Source organism: Panthera tigris, chromosome B2, assembly GCF_018350195.1.
Source record: "Panthera tigris isolate Pti1 chromosome B2, P.tigris_Pti1_mat1.1, whole genome shotgun sequence".
NCBI lineage: Eukaryota > Metazoa > Chordata > Mammalia > Carnivora > Felidae > Panthera > Panthera tigris.
In genome coordinates this window covers 139,751,884-139,773,122 of record NC_056664.1, presented here as the reverse complement: position 1 = coordinate 139,773,122, position 21,239 = coordinate 139,751,884, and the positions used below count along the sequence as shown (strand labels likewise).

The following is a 21,239-nucleotide window of genomic DNA, read 5'->3' as shown; positions in this document are numbered from 1 at the left end:
ATATTCTGAACTTTTTTGGAGGACGTTTTGCTTTATGTTACCTCCTCCCTTGCCCTTCTCTCACTCTGTCTTTCCCGATCTTTACCCAGCCAGTTTTTAGCTCATTGGAGAGTTTAATGCATTTAAACTTATCGGTATATGCAGTGTATTTGGTTTGTATGTTATTTTGTGCTTCCTTTGCTGCTTTCTTTGATTTTTATGTTTTAGATGTAAACTATGTTTTCATTTCTTGGAAAGTTTGGCAACGTTTGTATCTTTCTAGTTCATGCTGAGCACCTAGTCATAGCGGGCACTCAGCAAACACTTTGGAAAAACAAACAGATTCTACTTATGGTTCTACTAGGTTTTGGCATTTCCGTTGCTGTTTTCAGGAGCATTGTGGGACATGTTTCTGTAAGTGTTCTAGGCTAAGGTGAACGGTCCCCCTCGGCTTGTCTCCCCACTTCCAAGAGAAGGGGCACAGCAGTACCCTTTTCTCTTCTTGCCTCTATTTGCCTTTGTTCCATTTATTTTGTTACATTCTAAGCATTAAGATTCCCTTTGTTCCTATTCTCTTTATTGTACACAGAAGCTTATTTTATTTGTACTCAATTTTTTAAATGTTTGTTTATTTTTGAGAGAGAGAGAGAGAGAGAGCAGGGGAGGGGAAGAGAGAGAAAATTCCAAGCAGGCTCTGCACTGCCTGACACGGGACTCGAACCCATGAACCGCGAGATCGTGACCTGAGCTGAAATCAAGAGTCGGACGCTTAACTGACTGAGCCACCCAGGTGCCCCTTCTTTGTACTCTGTGGGGCGCAAAAAGACTTTTCTAAAAATTTTCAGGATCCTGCAGTAGATCATTTTCACAGAGCTCTCTTCCACTGAACGTCTTGAGTGTGGATCCTGCTTATTGCTGTTTTCCTGTCATTACTCATCCTTGAATCGTGTCCAGACCCAGTTTTTGTCCACAGACAGGAGCCTTAGATGTGCTTGGTCTCTTCCCTGCCTTCGTGTGTGATATTGAATCTTCTTTTCAGAGTCACAGCTAAAGAGATGGTTGTCCGTCTCTCGGTCTGAGGTTTGGTGCCCAGCAGGGTTCTGTCCAGAGCATGTCTGCCCTAGCAAGGGGGATTTTTCTCCTCTCCTTTACTCCTGAGGATTAGGATGTAGACCTATTATTCCTTTGGGGCCGCCGTTCAGTCCACTCGCTACACACAGGTTTTGAAGAGATTGGATGTAGACCAATTAATTCTGCATACCTAAACCCCACAAGTGACTTTTTTTTATTGAGCACATATTACAGCAATTCCAAGGCTTGAGTGTTCATGAGAATGCAGACAAAGGTTGTACCTAGATCAACCCCTATTTTTTTTTTTTTTTTTTTTAAGCCAGGGTTTAAAGTCAGCAAGTATAAGGTCCCCTTACTGTGACGGTGAGTGACTGGGCTGTCATTGTTTTTCTACCCTCCTTTTCAGCAGGGTACCCAGCCCAAAGGCACGCTGCAGAAGAGCCTGGGAACACGTAACTCTAGTGTCCAGTCCTTGAGTGAGAGTTTGTGGCGACTGGCTAGAGGAGACGGAATTGAGGAGTGTTGGTCGTGGAGAAAAGCAGGTGCTTCTCTCTTCTTAGAGGAGAATCTAGAACCACAAGGGGTGTGCCAGACCTCTTTGGGCTTCTCAGGACGTAGAAAAGATGAAGAGATGATGGTGAGGTGATCAAAGAGGAAAGAGGTCTTAAATATCAGAAATGATTCAGTCTGCCGTCAAGGATAGCTGGGGAGGGAGGTCAGCAAATCAGGAATATTCCGTATTCCCTGCTGCGCCCCCCCCCCCTCGCCCTCAGGAGGCAGGAAATAGGTGATGATCAAGCAGAATAACTTGCATTTTAAAGTACCTTTCTCTAAGGACTTCAAAGTAATTGTTGATTTTAAAAAGCATTCATCTTGCAGAGTTAGCTCCTGTTTCATTTTTAACTTGCGAGACCTCAGCTCACAAATGCCAGGGTTACACAGGAAATTAATTTGAAGGTCTCCAGGCTCACATGGGACCATTTTTCACCATCGCATCACCTGATCTATCTCGGCAACATTGACCTCTGGCCCCCCGGGTTCCTGGAAAGGGGGGCAGTGCTGAAGGTTACCTCCAGGAATCAGGAGCTGCTGGAAGGAAGACCTCACACATTGAGACCAGAGAAGGCTCATTTTTCTTAATGTTCACACAAGCCACCTTGGCTTCCTTGATTGCTATTACAAGAAGAAAAAGGGGAGGGGGAGGGACGAACCCTACTTAGGTTGTTCCTATGTGCCAGGCGTTGCATAGTTACCCTTCTCAAGTGATAAAACTATTACTGCTGCTGTTTTGATAGAAACAGGGGAAAAAAGGTTTCTGAGAGTTTCGGGCACGTGACTGAGGTCCCTGAGAGGCTCTGAAATGGCTTTGATCCCGTGTAGGTGAAGCTCTTGCTCCTCTCTGTGCGGGATCTGCCCGGCCTCCTTTTCCCCCTTAGCCTGTTTCACTGTCCCTTTGCCGGCATTGCTGCAGCCACACGGGTGGCTTTTCGGTTTGTTGAACACACCAGGCCATTTCTGGTCTTAGTTCCTCTGCTGTCCTTTCTGGAATGTTTTCCCTCGAATCTTGGCCTCCATGGCTTTTCCTCATTTTTCAGCTTTCAGTGCAATAGCATTTATTCAGCAGACCCTTCTCTGACGCCCCCCTCCCACCATTGAAGCTGCCACTCCATCCGGTTTTCTTCATGTCGGGTGTCCTGTCCACCCCACTGGAATGAAAGCACCATGAGGGCAGGGTTCTTTTTTCTTTTCTTTTTTTTTTTAAATATGAAATTTCTTGTCAAATTGGTTTCCATACAACACCCAGGGCTCATCCCCACAGGTGCCCTCCTCAATACCCGTCCGCCACCCTCCCCTCCCTCCCACCCCCCATCAACCCTCAGTTTGTTCTCAGTTTTTAAGAGTCTCCTATGCTTTGGCTCATGAGGGCAGGGTTCTTAATCAGCTCCCCCATCCACTGGCCTGGCATGTAGTAAGTCTTCAGAATACACGCATCGAATGAATGAATGGATGAATGAATGAATATGCTAACTTCCTAGTGAAATTTGCTAGACATTTTGGCACCATTTTCCTCCATGATCCACGTGGGCCAACCTTAAGGCTAATTGTGATGTCGTTTCCTTTGGACCTGAGAAATTATCTCCAACATAGTCTGTGTATCATGTACATGTCCAAAACTAAAGCAGAGGAAGTATCAGTATCTACACTAAATTGTAAAAAAAAAAAACAACAAAAAAAACCTAGATTGAGCAATGTAAATAATCGATCCTCGATTTCTGGGAAAATCCAGACAATCTCCCTGTCTGCAGGTAGGCTGAAGAAACCACACAGATGATGGGAGATGTATTTTACGTAATGGAGGTGTGTAAGAGAATAATCTCTTGTCTTCAGTTGACTAAGTAGCCCAATAGCAGTCGATTGTGGAACCCAGGAATTAATATTAAGAGTTGGAAGCCATTCACAACTCTCAGTACAGTAGTGAGGGAAAGGTCCCAAACTGAACCCGTTTTTTTTCCTCTGAAAATGTTTCTCCTCCAGGATTCCCAGTCTTAGTGATGGCACCCAACTACTTTGTTACCCAAGCCATACGCTGAGTGGAGAGGGGTCATGCTTAACTTCTTATCCCTTTAAAACCCAAAGCGAGAAGTCCTGTGGAGGCCCCTTCTCTGCTTATCTTTTCAGTTCTGTCTCTTGTTAGCAACTGCATTACCTCCTTCCACTTGCTAACCCCCGGGTCACGCTAAACATGAAAATTCCATAGCGCATCACATTATCTAAAAGTTAAATAATGTGCTCAGTTAAATAACTCTGCTCAGACTCCGCCTAGAATGTCTCCTCATTTTGTCCACCCCCTCGACACCCACTGCATTTCCATTACTCAAGTCAAGTGTCCTCTTCCCATTCACATTCTTTTCTGTTTCTTTCTACCAGTAGAATTAGCCCCTCCTATCTGGGAGCCCGGTATACCTTTTGCACACTTAATTCATCTTTCTTTGTGGTGCCTGACATAGCACCTTTTCGAAAGTACTCCATGCCTGCTTAATGAATGAAGATTAAGATCCATAGGCAGTTGGGGGCAGTTGGGTTGCTTCCTTCTGCACCAAAATCTCTAGTGTTGTGAGGAATTTCACACTACATCCCCTAAGTCTGTCTGGTTGAAAAGTAGGAGAGCCTAGGATTTAGAAATTCACAACGAATGCTCTACAAAGCGTGTCAGGGATAATCTTTACATGAATAATTGATAGTTGACTGTAGTGTCATCAATTAGTAATGGAGGTCAGTCTTATTTCATTAGAATGTAACTTCCTGGAGGTACAGCTTTTGTTCATGTAGGTCCTAATTTCTTAAAAGTACAGTGTCAAAAATAGTGTGGGCGCTCAAAAAGTTGGAGATCAATTAATCAAGTATATCAGGTTCCAGAGTGACCAAAGGAGAGGCTGATATTCAGGAGACCCATTTGTTCTCATTAATAAAACAATCTTATCCATATTAATAAAACGATCTTATCCATGTTAAAGTAACAGAAGGTGGAGGATAGGAAAAGGATCTATTAGTGTGGTCCAGCTGGGGACCTCTGAGATCATTCCTTCCTTCCCGGAGCTCATGAATAATAAAATAAATCGGTGTGACACCAGGGAATAAGCTGTAAAGTGTCACAAAATGCCAGGAACAAAATCCATCCAAAGTGCTCTTTTTCTTCCTGAGGAAAAACCTAAAAGAACTTTTCTGATTACCTGACAGTCCATTTAATCCCCAGGAAACATTCCTTTGTTATAGTTTCAAGGAGAATTACTTGAAATAATCCTTTGTACAATGTGCCTGGTTCTATTTTAGTTTTAAGTCGTGTCCCTTTTCTTTTTGAATTTGTTAAAAAAAAAAAAGACATCTAATCAATGCCCAAGTGGAAGTGGTGTGGCCAAGTCGGAGTTTCTTTTTCTCCAGGATGAAGTTACCTTTTGTGTAGAGGCCTTTTAAAAAGAGACTTAAAAGACTCTAGGAGCTGAGAAAGAATAATAAAAAAAAATCCTGAATGTTATAATTAAACTGGACAGACTTAACCATCTCTCTTGAGTATTATTGGAGAGGAGCATGCTTTTGGACCAGCCCCACTTATGGATGTTCACAGTGACCCAGATTTTAGGGGACTTGGACATTTCTTGGCTAAGTACCCAGGAGGATTCATCTGTAGCATTTGGTCAAGGGGAAGACACAGCCCTGGCAGTAGATAGGCCAACTGGTCAACTGTGTATCACTTGAAAAGTGGGATGAAAAAGGATAGGGAAAGGAAGAAAAGGAGTCCAATATCCTGTGTGTCTTTGAGACTTTCCCATATTTTGGTTTGGAAATACATCAAAGCAACAAGAATAAAAAGGAAAAAAAAATCAGAGGGATTTTAATTTAGAAAATAAGGTACTATGTAGGTCCATGCACATGGATTCTGTCTAAGAGAGAAAGGTAAACCACTTTGGGTGAACTTCTGGTGGTGACCCATTGTAAGGTCATCAGCCAGGAATTATTCTGTGTTTTTCTTATCTTCCTCAGTCTCCTCCTTCCTCTTGCCACTCTCCAACGTGGGGAAGAAGATTGGGGTAGGGGACGAGTGTAATTCCTGATGAAGTTCTAACATTTCCCAAACTCATTCCACCCAATGGCTCAATCCAAGTTCAAAATGCAAAATGAATTAACAGTTAACATGGATGCAATAATTCAGTTCACTGCACAGGTACTTTGTTGTTTGTCTTTCAAAAATGTATTGCTTTTTTCTTTCTCTAGAGGCAGTTTCTTTTTGATCTTTAAATAGTAACTTAAGGTTAAACCACAGAATAATGTTTTTAAGAATGAAAACTGTTCCGATAATTTTAGGGTAGCTGGTTGGGAGAAAGATTCATGAAAAATTCAGGTGGAAACTTTTCTTCACTCTTTTGTTTAGAGGTCTTCAAGTTTTTCTTAGAGCTCTTTTTTTCCTTTTCTTTTATCTTAGAGGAAAAATGGTAGATTCCATGACTGCGTTTTAAAACAAATGCTTAGTTAAAAATAATATCCAATTTGGCCTTAACTAGTGCATAGCAGAAATAACAAAAGGCAGTTAATGTGGTAGGAACTAAATGCCCATGTCAAGTTGCCAGCGCATTATCTTTGTGTCTTTTACAAGGAGGACTTCACTTGCTGAAATGGCTCTTGACAAAGTTAAGTGGGCCCAGATATTGTTTGGGAAATTGCCCTTATTTTGTGTGCTTCTTGTTCCAGTAATGGAACCCATGAGCAGTAGATAATTGTAGCGGCCTCATCTATCAAATAATATTAGAAGTCAACAGCTATAATCTGAGCCACTTGCTTTACACAGCTTTTCTCTATATTTTCTGTTCAAATTGTCAGTTGTTACCTGTAAGTGTCCCCATTCCCTGTGGTTGATGGAAGCAAAAAGATTTAAGTAAATCAGGAGGTGAGTTGTGTGTGGGCTTGGGCCCAGGCTCCACAGCCAGCTTACCCCAGCAGATGATAACAGCTCCCTGAATAGGGAAAAATCATGGTTCTTTGTACTACATTATATGTTACTATGACTGGTGCAGAGGCTGGGAGAAAGGGTGTTTTTTAGAGATAGTCTGGGCTGTTAAAAACTGAGTTTAAGAGGGTCAGAATGAAACCTCTCATTACAGGAGGGTAAATCCACATAGCGTTTCAGCATTCTGACCTACTTTTGTTCATTTCTTAGACCCCTTCGCTAAAAGCAAAGTTGCCTAAAAAGAGAATTGTGCAAGCTTGGTGGTAGGTACGTGGGTATTTATTATACTTTTCCAAAAGCTCATTTGTAGGCATAAAATATTTCATAATCAAAAGGACAATGTTTTGTGGGCATAGTCATTATAACCATGTTTGGGCTCTTTATTTATCAAAGAAAAATCAGCAAAATACCAAAGCAATAGAGTAAACACATGAATGCACTTCATCCAGTGGTTGACATTTTTTAATGCATATAAACATTTATATATGTTTATATACGTGTATATATATATGTTTATATGCATTAAAAATATATGTGTGTGTATATATATATATGTTTACATATATACAACTGTCTATATGTATGAATTACAGGATCACATTGTATCTGCTTGCAGTAGCCTGTGGTTTTCCCACTTAATATATTGTAAGCATATTTCTATGTTCATAAATATTCATTTGCTCTACTATATTTGTTGGTTGCCTTATATTCTATTATTATTCTATTATTATATTCTATGCAGTATCTATTATTAGATACTTAGGATATTTTCAGGTTCTCACTATTGTCAACAGTGCTTCGAAGAATATCCTTGCATCTAAGACCTTATCTACACCTATGACAACTTCTTTAAGTGAAATTATTAGAAGGGTATTGAATAGTTAAACAGTTTGCATGAAAGAGGGCAAAATGCTTGCTATTATTTTAAGCAGTACATGAACGATCCTGCCTTGCTTTTTCTCCTCAATGTCAACTAGGCACAGATGCTTCATAGATGTTTATAGTCATGGAGACATGTTCTATGGAGGCGGGGGTGGGGTCTGCATGTCCTAGAGCATCTGTGGATAACGGTGATCAGGGACAGCTCCAGTAAGGAGAAACTTCAAACACATCCATGATGGGGGTCCTAACAAAGGAATGGGGGCACCCATGGTTGGGGACCGATACGGTCAAAGACACAAGGTGGCATGAAAGCCCAGAAACAAGCAGACTGACAAATGCAGCTGTCTGGGTAGGTGGCCCCTGATGTTTTTGCCACCAGCCTCTCCTTTCTCTGAACCCCCTACAGAATGTAAGTTTATATCGTCTACTTTAACAGGGCACAATCATCTCCTCACATTGTTCTGTCACTGAATATTTGCTATCATTGCTCTCCCAATGGGATTGTAAAGTATTTGGGGGCAAGGAGCAACACCAGCCCCTCAGAGGCCCCAGCTGCTGTGAACAGAGAAAGTAATGAGCAGAGATCTGGAAACCTGTTCCATGGTCTGAACTGGCCCTTTCTGTCCTTGAATACCAATAGTTCTGCTTGTTTCATTTTTCCCTCTTATGCATGATTCTGTTTCAGAGAGAGGGCTGGGATTATTAAACATACCCCTCCCTCCCAACACGCACACTTTTTCTTTTTCCTAACAAACTTTTTTTTCAACCATTCCAAATGATCAAACTTGTGATTTCAGTTTTCTATTTTTAGTGGTATTATTATTTTGGGGCATTTCCTTGACCATCGTTTTCTCAACCTGAGTATTTTGTCACCCAGTCACTAAGTGTTGCACACCAGGTTTGTCATTGTAACCCATGGGTGCTGAGAAAACAGGAAGGGAAAATCAGCATCTTTAGGTAGCCTTTATCTAGTGGGGTGGTAGAAAATAATTTACTCTCCAGGGCTATCCTTCTATAGCTTCTCGCACTGAGCTGCACCAAATGAAGCACAAAGTCAGGTTAAAAAAGCCACTGATGGTTTTCAGTGGAGCTCAATGAAAAGATACTTGCTTCAGTAGAAGTTTCTGTGTTGGGGACTCTGGCCCAGCAGCAGCTGTGTTTTTCAGCCTTTGATTGCTGCAGAATCACCTTTCTGGCTAACGGAGAGGCTGTGTTTCTATTTCCATTACTAAATAACAGCACAGGGCCAGGGCCATGAGCGCTTTCCTACCCAGAGCCAATATTTCAGCCCCGATGTCCTGAGGCAGTCATTTACATTCCTAACATGTAATAATTTTTCGTATACGGTATTTCAACAAAATGTTTATATAGTTCAACAGTTGTTCATGGCACAAATGAAGGAAAAAAAGGTGATAATTTATACAACTGTGTGATGAAGAATTGCCAGTTGCCATTAGAAATGTGCCATGTAATTAACACCAATCCTTTGCAAACTCTTCTAAAAAATCAAAGAGTACAGAACACTGCTAAAATCATTTTATGAGGCCAGCATTATCTTCATATCACACCCAAACAAGACCTACTAGAAAAGAAAACTACAGGCCATATCCTTTATTAATATAGATGCAAAGATTCTCAATAAAATAGTGCAAAATAAATTCAGTAGCACATTTAAAGGATCGTTCATCATGATCAAATGGGATTTATATCTGGAACGCAAGGATGCTTCAAAATACGCAAATAAATCAATGCAATACATCAAATTAATAGAATGAAAGAAAATGAAAATAGAATGAAAGAAAATTAATAGAATGATCATCTCAACAGATACAGAGAAAGCATTTGACAAAATTCAACATCCATTTGTGATAAAAACTCCTAGCAAAGAAGGAACATATGTGAATATAATAAAGGCCGTATATGACAAGCCCCCAGCTAACATCATACTCAGTGGTGAAGGGTTGAAAGCTTTTTCTCTAAGATCAGGAACAAGACAAAGATGACGGCTCTCACTATTCCTTTTAAGTGTGGTACTGGAAGTCCTAGCTAGAATAATCAGGCCAGAAAACAAAAACAAAAACAAAAATGTCAGAATTGGAAAGAAAGAAGTGAAATTGTCTCTATTTGTAGATGACATGATTTTATATCTAGAAAATCCTGAAGACTCAACCAAAAAACTTTTAGATCTAATCAAGGAATTCAGTAAGGTTGCAGGATACAGAGTCAATGTATAAAATCAGTAGTATTTCTACACAGTAGCAAGAACTTTTTTGAAAAAGAAATAAAGATATCTATCCCATTTACAATAGCATCAAAAACAATAAATTATTTAAGGAATAACCAAGGAAGTAAAAGAGCTTTACTCTGAACATCACAAGACCTTGATGAAAGAAATTGAAGCCACATATAAATGGAAAGGTATCCCATGTTCATGGATTAGAAGAATTAACATTGTTGAAATGTCAATGTTATCAAAAGCCATCTATAGATTCAATGCAATCTCTGTTAAAATTACAATGGCACTTTTTTTTTACATAAGTGGAAAACAATCTTAAAACTTATATGGAAGCACAAAGACCCCAAATAGTAAAAAATAAATCCCAAGAAAGAAGAACAAAGCCAGAGGCATCACAATTCCTGATTTCAAGCTATACTATAAAGCTATAGTCATCAAAACAGTATAGCACTGGCATAAAGACAGACAAGTAGACCAATGGGACAGAAATTGATAGCCCAGAAATAAACCCAAGCATATATGATCAACTAATATTTGACAAGAGAGCCAAGAATACTCAATGGAGAAAAGACAGTCTCTTCAAAAAATGGTGCTGGGATAGTTGGATATTCATGTTCAAAAGTATGAAACTGGACTCCTATCTTACACCACTCACAAAAATTAATTCAGATTGAAGACGTAAATGTAAGACCTGAAACCATGGAAGTCCTAGAAGAAAACAGAGGAACAAAGCTTCCTGACATGGGTCTTGGTGATGATTTCTTGGTTATGACACCTAACACACAGGCAACAAAACAAAAAATAAGCAAGTGGGACTGCACTAGTCTAAATAGCTTATGTACAGCCAAAGAAACCATTAACAAAGTGAAAAGACAATGGAATGGGAAAAATATTTGCAAATCATATAGCTAAATGCAAATTAAAAACTAGTCATGCCTGTTAAAATGGCCATCATCAGAGAGATAAGAGATGACATATGCTACTATGGAAAAAGTATGGAGGATCCTCAAAAAATTAAAAATAGAACTACTATATGATCCAGAAATTCCACCTCTGGGTATTTATCTGAAGGAAATGAAAATACTAACTTGAAAAGATATGTGCACCCTCATGTTCATGGCAGCATTATTTACAATGGCCAAGGCATGGAAACGATTAAGTGTCCAGTGATAGATGAATGTATAAAGAAATTGTGGTGTGTGTGTGTGTGTGTGTGTGTGTGTGTGTATTAATGGGTGTGTGTACATCCAATGAAATATTATTCAGCCATAAATAAGGAAATTCTACCATTTGTGACATGTATGGACCTTGCAGGCGTGTTATGTTAAGTGAAGTAAGTCAGACAGAGAAAGACAAATACAGTAAGATCTCACTTATATGTGGAATCTAAACAAAACAAAACAAAACCCAAAACAAATAACTCATCCCCCCCAAAGCCATACTCATAGAGAAAGAGATCAGCCTTGTGGTTATCAGAGGTAGAGGGTCGGGAAGTAGGAATTGGAGGCAGGTGGTCAAAAGGTACAAACTTGTAGTTATAAATAAGTCTTAGGGATGTGATGTATACCATGATGAGTAGGTTACACTGTTATATGACATGTAGGACAATTTGAGAGTAAATCCTAAGAGTTCTGATCACAAGGAGAAAATTCTTTTTTTTTTTAATTTTTTAAAAAAATTATTTATTTCTGAGAGAGAGACAGAGACAAAGCATGGGGGAGGAGTGGTGGAGAGAGAGGGAGAAAGAGAATCCGAGGCAGGCTCCAGGCTCTGAGCTGTCAGCACGGAGCATGACTTGGGACTTGAACCCACAAACCATGAGACCATGACTTGAGCCAAAGTCTGATGCCCAACCGACTGAACCACCCAGGCGCCCCGAAAATTCTTTTTTTTTTCTTCTTCCTTTTCTTTTTATTGTATCTATATGAGATCATGGATGTTGGCTGCAGCTATTGTGGTACTCGTTTCACAATCTGCGTAAATCAAATCATCATGCTGTCCCCCTTAAAATTATACAGTGAAGTGTGTCAATTATTTCTCAATAAAACTGGTAAAAGAAGAGGCGTGCCATGTGACTCTTCCCCAATGCATGCTGCCTAAAAAGCAACAACAAGCAACATCGGCAACAACAACAACAACAACAACAAAAGAAGCAGTAGAAATTTAAAATGGTGCAGCCGTGTTGAAAGTTGTGGCAATACTAGCAGATAATAGAATGTGCTCCTGAGATGCTGAGCTGTGGGTGGCTGACCCGGGATTTTGAAGCGATCCTCTGATACTTGAAATCATTTCAAGGTTAAATGGAAACCGTGAGCTCGGATTATCTGAATCCTCCTGCACCTGGATAACGTATAAAGAGGGAGTGAGAAACGTAACCTGTGCGAGTGTCGCTGTTAGTGCGCCGTTCTCCAGGACGTATTTCCATTGCTAGAGAGCAGCCTGACCATTCACTTCTTTAAGTTAGCTGCTCTGAATCTCAACATCATCATTTTTGTACTAAGCGGGGATTATGAAGGACTGACCTTGTTTTGAAATGTTTATGTTAATTTACCAGTCTTTAGAACATTTAGTGTATGGACAAAGTCCTACATATCCTGAAAATAAAGATGGGAACACTCTATTCAGAGACTACTCCAACGTCTGTTATTATATTCTCACAACAACACTGCTAGGTGCTTGTAATTAATCTCATTTTACAGATGAATAAACAGAGGCCCGGAGAGGTGAAATGAAAAAGCTAATAAGTGGTAAAGGTGTGAATCAAACACAGGTCGATCTGATCTCCAAGCCAGCGTGCTCAGTCACTCGGCTCTCCCAAATACTTCATACTAGAACCCCTTTCGTGTTTCTGACACAGAAACTTCTCTGACCTGGAGGGCTTAAAAATGACTGTGTTGATTACAAGATAACAATATTTCATTCCACTCGATTTCATTTCTTTAAAGGAGAAAAAAATCATCCATTTGCAGCTGATTGCTTTGCCCTTTTGTGCATCTATTTTGTGTGTGAAGGTTTATAGCAATGTATTGACTTTCTTCATTATCTAAATTTTATGCACCTAATGATACTTGTTAGTGTGCTTAGTGACCTTCTTTAAAATTTTTGCAATAAGAACGCACCCCAAACAACTCACGTGAGTAGCTTTTAGTTGGTAAAATGCTTTCAGTGACCAAGCTAAAGCCATATATACTCATTTGTGTGAATGCTATTCTTGCAATTACTGTTGGACTGACGGTTTCTCTGAGGGATTTGAAGGATGCAACTTGTTCAAGTTTAATGCCATCTATTATGAACTCTGCTGCATGCTGTTAATAGCTGGAAGGCATTGATTTTGTTTTCTGCTCTCTTATCTCAAGCCCATACATTTTGCTTGCATTATTGACTGTTCTGATCATTTCATGCACCACCTCTTTAGAAGATGTATGAATCAATGTCAGCCATGAAACTTAAGTTGTTTATTAGGCTGCCACGTAGGTTTACACCTTCGTGAAAATCATCTAATGTGGTCGGTGTCAGACGTTTCAAACAATTGTTGACCAGGTCTGATGAAAGAGGACAGCCTCGGAACATGTCACCCCTGGAGGAGGAAAGTTCACTCAATTATTTATTTGGGTCACATGTTATACTTGACTGGATGCACTTTTTAATGATGTTAATTAACTTCTTCAGGGTGTTAAATTAGTTTAGAACTGCTATGATTATAGCATGACATAAATTGGACTCTCTATTCGAAGAGACGCATTTGAGTTTTACACACCGAAAGGATATTTTGTACCGAATGAGTGCAAATGAAGCTGCATTGCTTACATTCGAGCCTACTTGATAGACGACCCGCACCGACTTCAGATCAATTTCACACTTAAATCACAGAGTCAAAAAAACAAGTTCAGGAGCCTGAAAGCCTGTCCATCATTTTATACAATTACTGAGTTCTTTAGCCAGCACCCAAAGAGCATCAAATTGCACCTCTAATCCAATAAAAAGTGTTTTCCATAATTAAGGCAATTATGAAATGCCCTACAAAATCCATTCTTAGGGTTCAGCTTCTAAGTGCTTCCTGTGCATACAGCAAATTTTGGATTAGTATAGGCTAGATTTTCTTCCCTAATTTTTACAATGCTTTTGATTCATGTGGCTTGCTTAGTATTTTGTGGGGCATTTTTCAAATATGGAGAGCAGTTCTCCTGTCGGTATAGGAGGCGAAGGGTTGCACAGGGTTGCATTACTCACGGCCGATTTCTGGGACAGCCATGGATCCAGTAATATCATGTGACTGGTTCTTCTACACATGTGGTGGGAGGGGGTTTTGGGAAAGTCTCCCTCGGCAATCAGTCACCCGGACCTGGACATAATGTGAAAACCCTGCTGACTAGTTAAAAATTAAATTCATAAAAATGGTAATCAAATTGTCGTTAAGAATTTATTGCTCAGATGTTTTTTGATACAATTCTTAATCAAATAGAAGTACAAGGACAATTTATTTTAAATATTATACATTTATGGGAGAGATGCCCTGTAGAGGCTTGAACTGTGTCCCCCTCCCCCCAAAGTATGGCCACCATGAACTTGAGAATGTAACTTATTGGTATAAGAATCTTTGCAGAGGTAAGGATCTTGAGATGAGATAATTCTGGGTTAGAGAAGGTCCTAAATCCAATGATAAGTCCTGAGACGAGAAGAGAGGGAAGAGAAGAGAGGAGAGGGAAGGGAAGAGGAGGGGAGAGATGAGAACCATTTGAGATGGAGGCAGGGGCTGGACTGGATGCCAAGGAACGCTGGGGCTCAGCCGCCAGCAGACCCAGGAGAGAGGCAGGAAAGAATTCTCCTGCAGAGCCTCCAGAGCGGACTGACCCTCTGGCGCCTTGCTTTTGGACTTTTAGCTTCTTGAGCCACGAGAAAATACATTTGTGTTGTTTTAAGCCGCCAAGTTGGTGGTAATTTGTTATGGGGGCCCGAGGACGCTAATACCTGCTCCCAGCTACTTCCTGAGTCCGATACGCCGGTGTTACTCGCTTCCTCCTTCCCATTAAGGAGTCTCCTCACCACTGCCCCTCCACTGGAACGCCATTTGCTGCCACTTCTGTCTGCTGAGATCCCTCAAGCTTCCAAGGCCAGCTCACGTAGCCCCTCATCTGCCGGGTTCCGGTACCTCTCTCTTCTCTGGATGTCCATAGCACGTGTCTCTATTTCCAGGGCCCTGCTGCCCACGTCCGCCTTATATTATGCTGAACGTATTTGTTTCCTCCCTTGATGTTTGGAAACATGCCTTGTTCAGCTTTAAATACGCTAGAATGCTTAGCACAGACCTTCGTCTATAGTCAGGTTTCAAAATATGTTGAATCTAATTGCATGGCATCCTTTGCCATGAGAAAAATTCTGTTTTTGTTTCACAATTTGGGTATCAAATTGTGTATGCAGAAGAAATTGAAGCCATGGGAGAAGTAATTTCAACAAAGCCAAAATTCGATGATTCTAAAAGCAAGCGTTGTAAGAACTGCTTATATTTCAATATGTTTTTGAATGAAAATATGTTGTTCAATGGATAATTCCAAGTCCAAATATTTTCCTGGGGAATATGATGTTGAATCATACTTACAGTTGGGGATAGTTAATTCACTGTGTTAATCAGTATGCATTTGACTTCTCTATTTTTAGTCATATTAGTTACTGAGATATTCTTCTGAAATATATTATGCCTGCATAATAAAAATATTGAGCTAAATCTCTTTATTCAAGACTTTAAAAGCACCTTATTTACTGCTAGTTGATTTCTGACCAGTTCGTTTAGCGATTCAAACAAGACGATGTGTTTTGAACAACACAATGTACTTTTAGAACTGCCGTGCGTAACATACTAATTGTGAAGTTTAAAAAGCAGTGCTCACCTCTGAATCGCCAAATCCAAATAAGCGCTCAACATTTAACCTTGGTTCAGATCACCTTTCCATACTATCTTTGTTTGGTACATGCTTTCTTTCTTTCTTTCTTTTTAAATTTCTTAATGTTTATTTAGTTTTGAGGGAGACACAGTGTGAGCAGGGGAGGGGCAGAGAGAGCGAGCGAGAGAGAGAGAGACACAGAATCCGAAGCAGGCTTCAGGCTCCGGGCTGTCAGCACAGAGCCCGACGCGGGGCAAGAACCCACAAACCGTGAGCACATGACCTGAGTTAAAGTCAGATGCTCAACCCATTGAGCCGCCCAGGTGCCCTGGTACATGCTTTCTGGATTTAAGTTCTTTCATGCCATGTCTATGTGTGATGTGGTCTTGCCGTTGCTTCCATTCTCATGATGTTAGGCTTTGGCAGGGTGTGGTGTGGCTGAGAGGAGCAAGCAAGGTCCTTGGCTTGAGGGAGACTCAGATGTGTATACTGGGTCACCTTTCAGCCAGTTGTGTGCCTGTCACCAAACCACTTAGCTCAACTGAGCCACAGTTTTATCATCTGTGAACATGACTAATGATAACTCCGTCGTAACACTGTCATGAGAATTAAAGTGAATAAAATAATATCTGTAAAGTGTTTAAGCCAGGTCTTGGCACATACAAGGTGCTTAATAAAGAAATGTTCAATGTGGTGTTGTTGTAGATGATCAAGAGTTCAACCATCTGAATTTAATTCTTTTAATAATATCTACTGTTGTAGGTCCTGGCAATTTAACAAAGGTGATTCACAGGGTCTGCCTTTCCAGGGAGGAAGCAGATATTTAAATAGGAAATTCAAGGCTGAGGGTAGCCCGAGAGATGGTCCGGACACTATATTTGGCCCACATTATCACCCAGGCCATTCAAGGTTCAACTTGACCTTTTCTGGGTAAACATGGCAGAATATGTAGCTCTTTTCCCTCCCCGAATCCAATTAAAATGGCCGCAAAGGAAGAAAAATGAATAAACACACAAGCAGAAGGTGAGTGGAGACCCCAGTAAATAAAAGAACGTTTCCAGAAGCTTGGAGTGGCCGCTGACTGAGCAGAGCAGAGGAAATAACAATCCCATGGGCCTCCTCCATGGGGGAGAGTGTGAGAAATTAGCTGATCCACTCCGCAGAACCTAGAGAGCGGGGGCACGTTGAGGATCCAGGTGATGTGGATGGCAGGCAGTGGGGAGGCATCGGGCTGAAAATAGGAGATTGGCACACAGTCTGTACATGACCTGGTTGAACCCCATGCATCAGCTGGCTACCCCCACAGGTGGTTTACATCGTGGACAAATGAAATCAAGAAAAGAATTCGGATTTAGCCACAAGGAGGCACAGCAAAGGGTAGAGATAGAGCGGAGAATGAAATTCAAGGGATGAAGTGAATGTCTCTGTAACTGACCTCTAGTTGCCCTTTCCCTACTCTGCTGCCAAGATACTGGATGTTAAGAATTTTATCCTGATCTCGTCTCCTCCCGCCGCCCCCCCCGCCACCCCCGCCACGTACATCAAACAGGGCAGAGTATTGATAGATTGTTTTTTTGGAGAAACAGTATGACCATAAAGAAAAGACCTTTACGTATTCAGAGATGATTCATATTTGCTTTAGCTGGATGCTTGGGCAGGATGGGTAGCCTGGGGTGCCTTTAAAATGAAAGTCTTGGTTTTCCAGAATGCCAGATAGTATAATTTTGAAATACATGCTTATCCGAGGGGTCTTCATTGTGAAGGCCGATTCAGAGGGGAGATTTTTTTCATTTTTTTTTTTCTTCAAGATTTGAGACATGATCCTCCTTGTGATCTCCTGGAGAGTGGACGATGTATTTTTGGTTTATCCTTATTGAGACTATGGCCTTTTGGGATTGTAGCTTGTGGTGGAATGGAGTGTGTATCTCCTATTTTACATTCCATCTTTAGGCGTTGTCTGCTGTGCCTTGTGCCCCTTTGAGGCCTTGAAGACCAAGTTCAAGTTCATCTGGTTTGGTGAATGACTTCAGATGAGAGTCAGCTTTGGGGCTCTGCTGTTCATTCTTAGACTGGCTTTTACCTGGATTTTGCCATCTGAGTATTCTTTTCATTTATTTGTTTTCTGTCGGCTCAATGATGCAGGCTAAAAGATAGCTTTTAGACTTCATTAGGCATTTTTAGTTGTTTATGGCAAATAGTGTGGTTAGAGTATATAGTTTACTATACCACCGGAAATAGAAGGCAGTAACTCTTTTCAAGTATATCAAACAATATTCTTACACTTAAAATCACCAATTCATTCTTTTTAGAGAACTGAACAAAAGAAAATGTGTCTAAACTATAAAGAGTCCAGTCAAATTGCCACGACTGAAAGGCTGATTGGATACTGATCAAGTAACTAAGAGAAACCGAAATATCTTCGGATGTTTAAAAAACACAAAGCAAAACAAAACCACACACCGGGTCATTTATCTCGTCGGGCGGAATGCTCCTTTGCCCGAGGCAGGGGGCTGGGGAAGATGACCTGTGAATGCCCCTTCAGTTCTGTCATTTTATGATATTTGTGAGGAAAAAAGCTAGACTTTCAGAACAGTTTTTCCCTGTGAGTTTGTGAAGTGATATTATGAAACTGGTCTAGTTTCTGTCTGTCAATTTCAACTTCCTGCAGTGAAATTTCCAGGTACTGAGTTTTACTCTGCAGGACACAAATTTCTTTTTCTTGTGATTTGTCCGTTTTATTAGGCCTTCCAAATCACATACAAAAATGTGTAAAGAATGGTTCCCTCCATCTGTGTCCGTAGGGATTCCCTTTGACTTCTCCGCGGATAAGATAGACTGAGCAGCAAAAATAACGAAATCAATTTTCCATTAATAGCTGATAGAGTAATGAATGTAAAGATGAAAGGAAGCGGAAATACTTTTAGTATTCAGAGAGATTTTGTCATTGTTGTAAGTCACCAGGGTCTTTTGTGAGATGACTGACATAGAAATATGCTCATCAGGGGTTATTCATTGATGTAGAATTTGATGTCTGGTGCCTTATTGGTTCCCCAAAGTTTACCACCATGTGACAGTGCCTGTCCCTTTCAGTTCTGCCTAATTAGGACATTCTATGGCCATTAATATCTCCTACATCTCTGATACTGATGGTGGAAAGTAAATTGGCCTGCATGAAATCTTTAACTTATATTAAGTATATAATAATATAAATAAAAATAAAGCAAAAATATAATCTTATATTAAAGAGTTAAAAAAAGACACCTCAGAACACAGCTGTATGTTTTGCAAAGTATTTGCATATTTCCTTTTTCTACCTGGTTTGTCTAACACCCTCACGAGGCAGGAGGGCAGACATAATTGTGACCATTTTGAAGACCCTCCTGTGTCCTTTTGCCTAGGGAAACTGCCTTTCCCCATTAGTAGGCTAAGTTCCACTTACCTCCCATTCCCCTCACCCACCACCAAGAAATTAAATTTAACAACAGTACAAAGAAAAAAAAAATCAAATACCCATGTCCCACCATCCTGAATTAACAACCATTAATATCTGGCTTTCTTTTTAAGGAATTAACACATTGTAGGTATGTTGACGTCTCTTAATGATTTCCCTTTGTCACTCTCCTTCTGAGAAGAAATCACTAATATGTCGATTCAACCAACCCCGCAATCACCTCCTCCAAGAAGGCTTCCCTGGTTGTTGGGTGCCTGCCCCTGAGCTCTGCCCCCACTGAGCCCTGCTGGCCTGCCAAGCATGGCTTATATTGACTATCAGACCCTGTATTTGAGCCGTCTTGTCCCAGAGGACCATCGCTGGGTTCGTTTTTGTGTTCCTTATGCCTGCCATGGGGCCTGGCCTAGAGCTGGGGCCACTGAGTGTGCGTGTTAAAGAAATAAATGAGACGAGGGAATCCTAGACAGTTTAATTTGATTTGTCCAATTTCACCGTTTCCAATTTCTTCACTGTTATATTTTTACAAAGAGATATCGGCTTTGTCCTGGGGAGCAGTAAAGTGCTTCATTTAATCGGCACCTACTGAATGCCTGCTGGGGTCAATGGATGAGTGCGCTCCCACCCTCAGGGGCCCTGCATCCCCACAGAGCCCAGGCCTCTTCTTCCCAAGCTACTGGTTAGCCGAAGCAGGTAGGCGAGCATGGTAATAGTCTTGATGACGTCTGCAGCAGGCTCTTTTTTTTTTTTTTTTTTTTTTTTAAGATTCTTGACTCTGTAGTAAAACACTATTACAGGTAACTTTTTATATTTTTATCTTTATTTTTTGTGGTAGCTATATATTATTTTATAAGAAAAAAAGTTCAAAAGAATTAGTTAAAAAGAAAAGATAATGCTAACTCGTACCTTACTTTGGGGAAAGGGAAAGGCTAAACTGTGGACCTGTGCGTTCCGTGAATCAAACTCCCGGGTCAGTTTGGCATTTTCTGTTTGTTTTCTGGAGTTTACCCGTTTTGGGGGAAGAATCACTCTGGGCCTATTCAGTGATTTCACTTGCTCATCTCCTAAGATTTCTGAACATGGGGTGAACAATGTTATACCACGGATGACTCTGTATCTTTACGGAATCCAGTGGCCTTGAATTCTTTTCAGATGTGGAGTCCATTACAGAGAAGTTTGATGGGGGGGTGGGGTGCACACAGTAGGACCTCATGCTGCCTGGTGACAGCACGTGATGGGTGGTTGCATGTGGCTGCTGTGGTGTTCTGGGCTAGCCTGGGGGTAGAGTCTGACTGCTCTCCTCGTCTGTAAAACCATTCGACCCACACTTCTCACTTCTGGTTATTTATTTTACTTACAAATGATGTCTAAGTATCACTGTCCTAATGTGTTTTATTTGTTGTAAAACATATACAAAAATAGGGCACCTGGTGGCTCAGTCGGTTAAGCGGCCGACTTCGGCGCAGGTCATGATCTCGCGGTCCGTGGGTTTGAGCCCCGCGTCAGGCTCTGTGCTGACTGCTCCGAGCCTGGAGCCCGCTTCGGATTCTGTGTCTCCTTCTCTCTCTGCCCCTCCCCCACTCGTGCTCTGGCTCTCTCTCTGTGTCTCAAAAATAAATATTGAAAAAAAATACGAAAATACAAAAATAAAGTTACCATAGGATGAGGGAACAAGATATATAGAATGTAAAATTTTCTTCCACATTCTACTGGATTAATGTAGTCCCCACCTTGTGGGGGACGCCAAGTAGAGGATATTGAAAGACCTGAAAAGGATGTCAGAGCAACTTCTATGTGGGAGAAGAAACAGGTGTTAGCCCCAATGGAATTTTCTGGGCAGGTATAGACAGCTGCTGCTCTAGACAGAGGAGAAAATGCATGCTATTTGCCAGCCTCCAATACTTTGGGTTACCATGTCGGTTGGTAGCAAACAGTATCAGAGAGAGGGGAAATGAGGAGACACCTAAATTATGATAAAAGGGAAGTAAGAGTCTCCCTAATTAATTGTGTCCATCTGTAGAGATCGCAGGGAAGGAAATGAAAGGCGGTAGCAGCCAGCAAGGCAAAAATCTTGCAAATTCTTCAAATGTGAATAAGATTCTGTGATAAACCCTCACTTTCTGGTAAGCATTTTAATGGATCCTTTAATTAGCTTTTCTGGAAAGTTCACTGATGATGTGCTGGAATAATGATCCCCTGTGCTCTAAAGTGTCTAGTCATTAGCTCACAAGGTGACTGAACATA

General features: G+C 40.9%; 1 long non-coding RNA gene across 8 annotated transcripts in view; it reads left to right on the top strand.

Annotated features, from left to right (window-relative positions):
* The window catches only part of LOC122238790, a 111,915-nt gene that overhangs the window by 43,516 nt on the left and 47,160 nt on the right, over positions 1–21,239 (top strand). For 5 of the 8 annotated variants that reach the window (XR_006217971.1, XR_006217970.1, XR_006217966.1 and 2 more), the window contains exons 3-4: positions 5,590–5,770; positions 6,761–6,817. The exons of the other annotated variants lie outside the window; for them this stretch is intronic. This is a non-coding gene — a long non-coding RNA (uncharacterized LOC122238790). The remainder of the gene's footprint in view (positions 1–5,589; positions 5,771–6,760; positions 6,818–21,239) is intronic. 8 annotated transcript variants of the gene reach the window in all.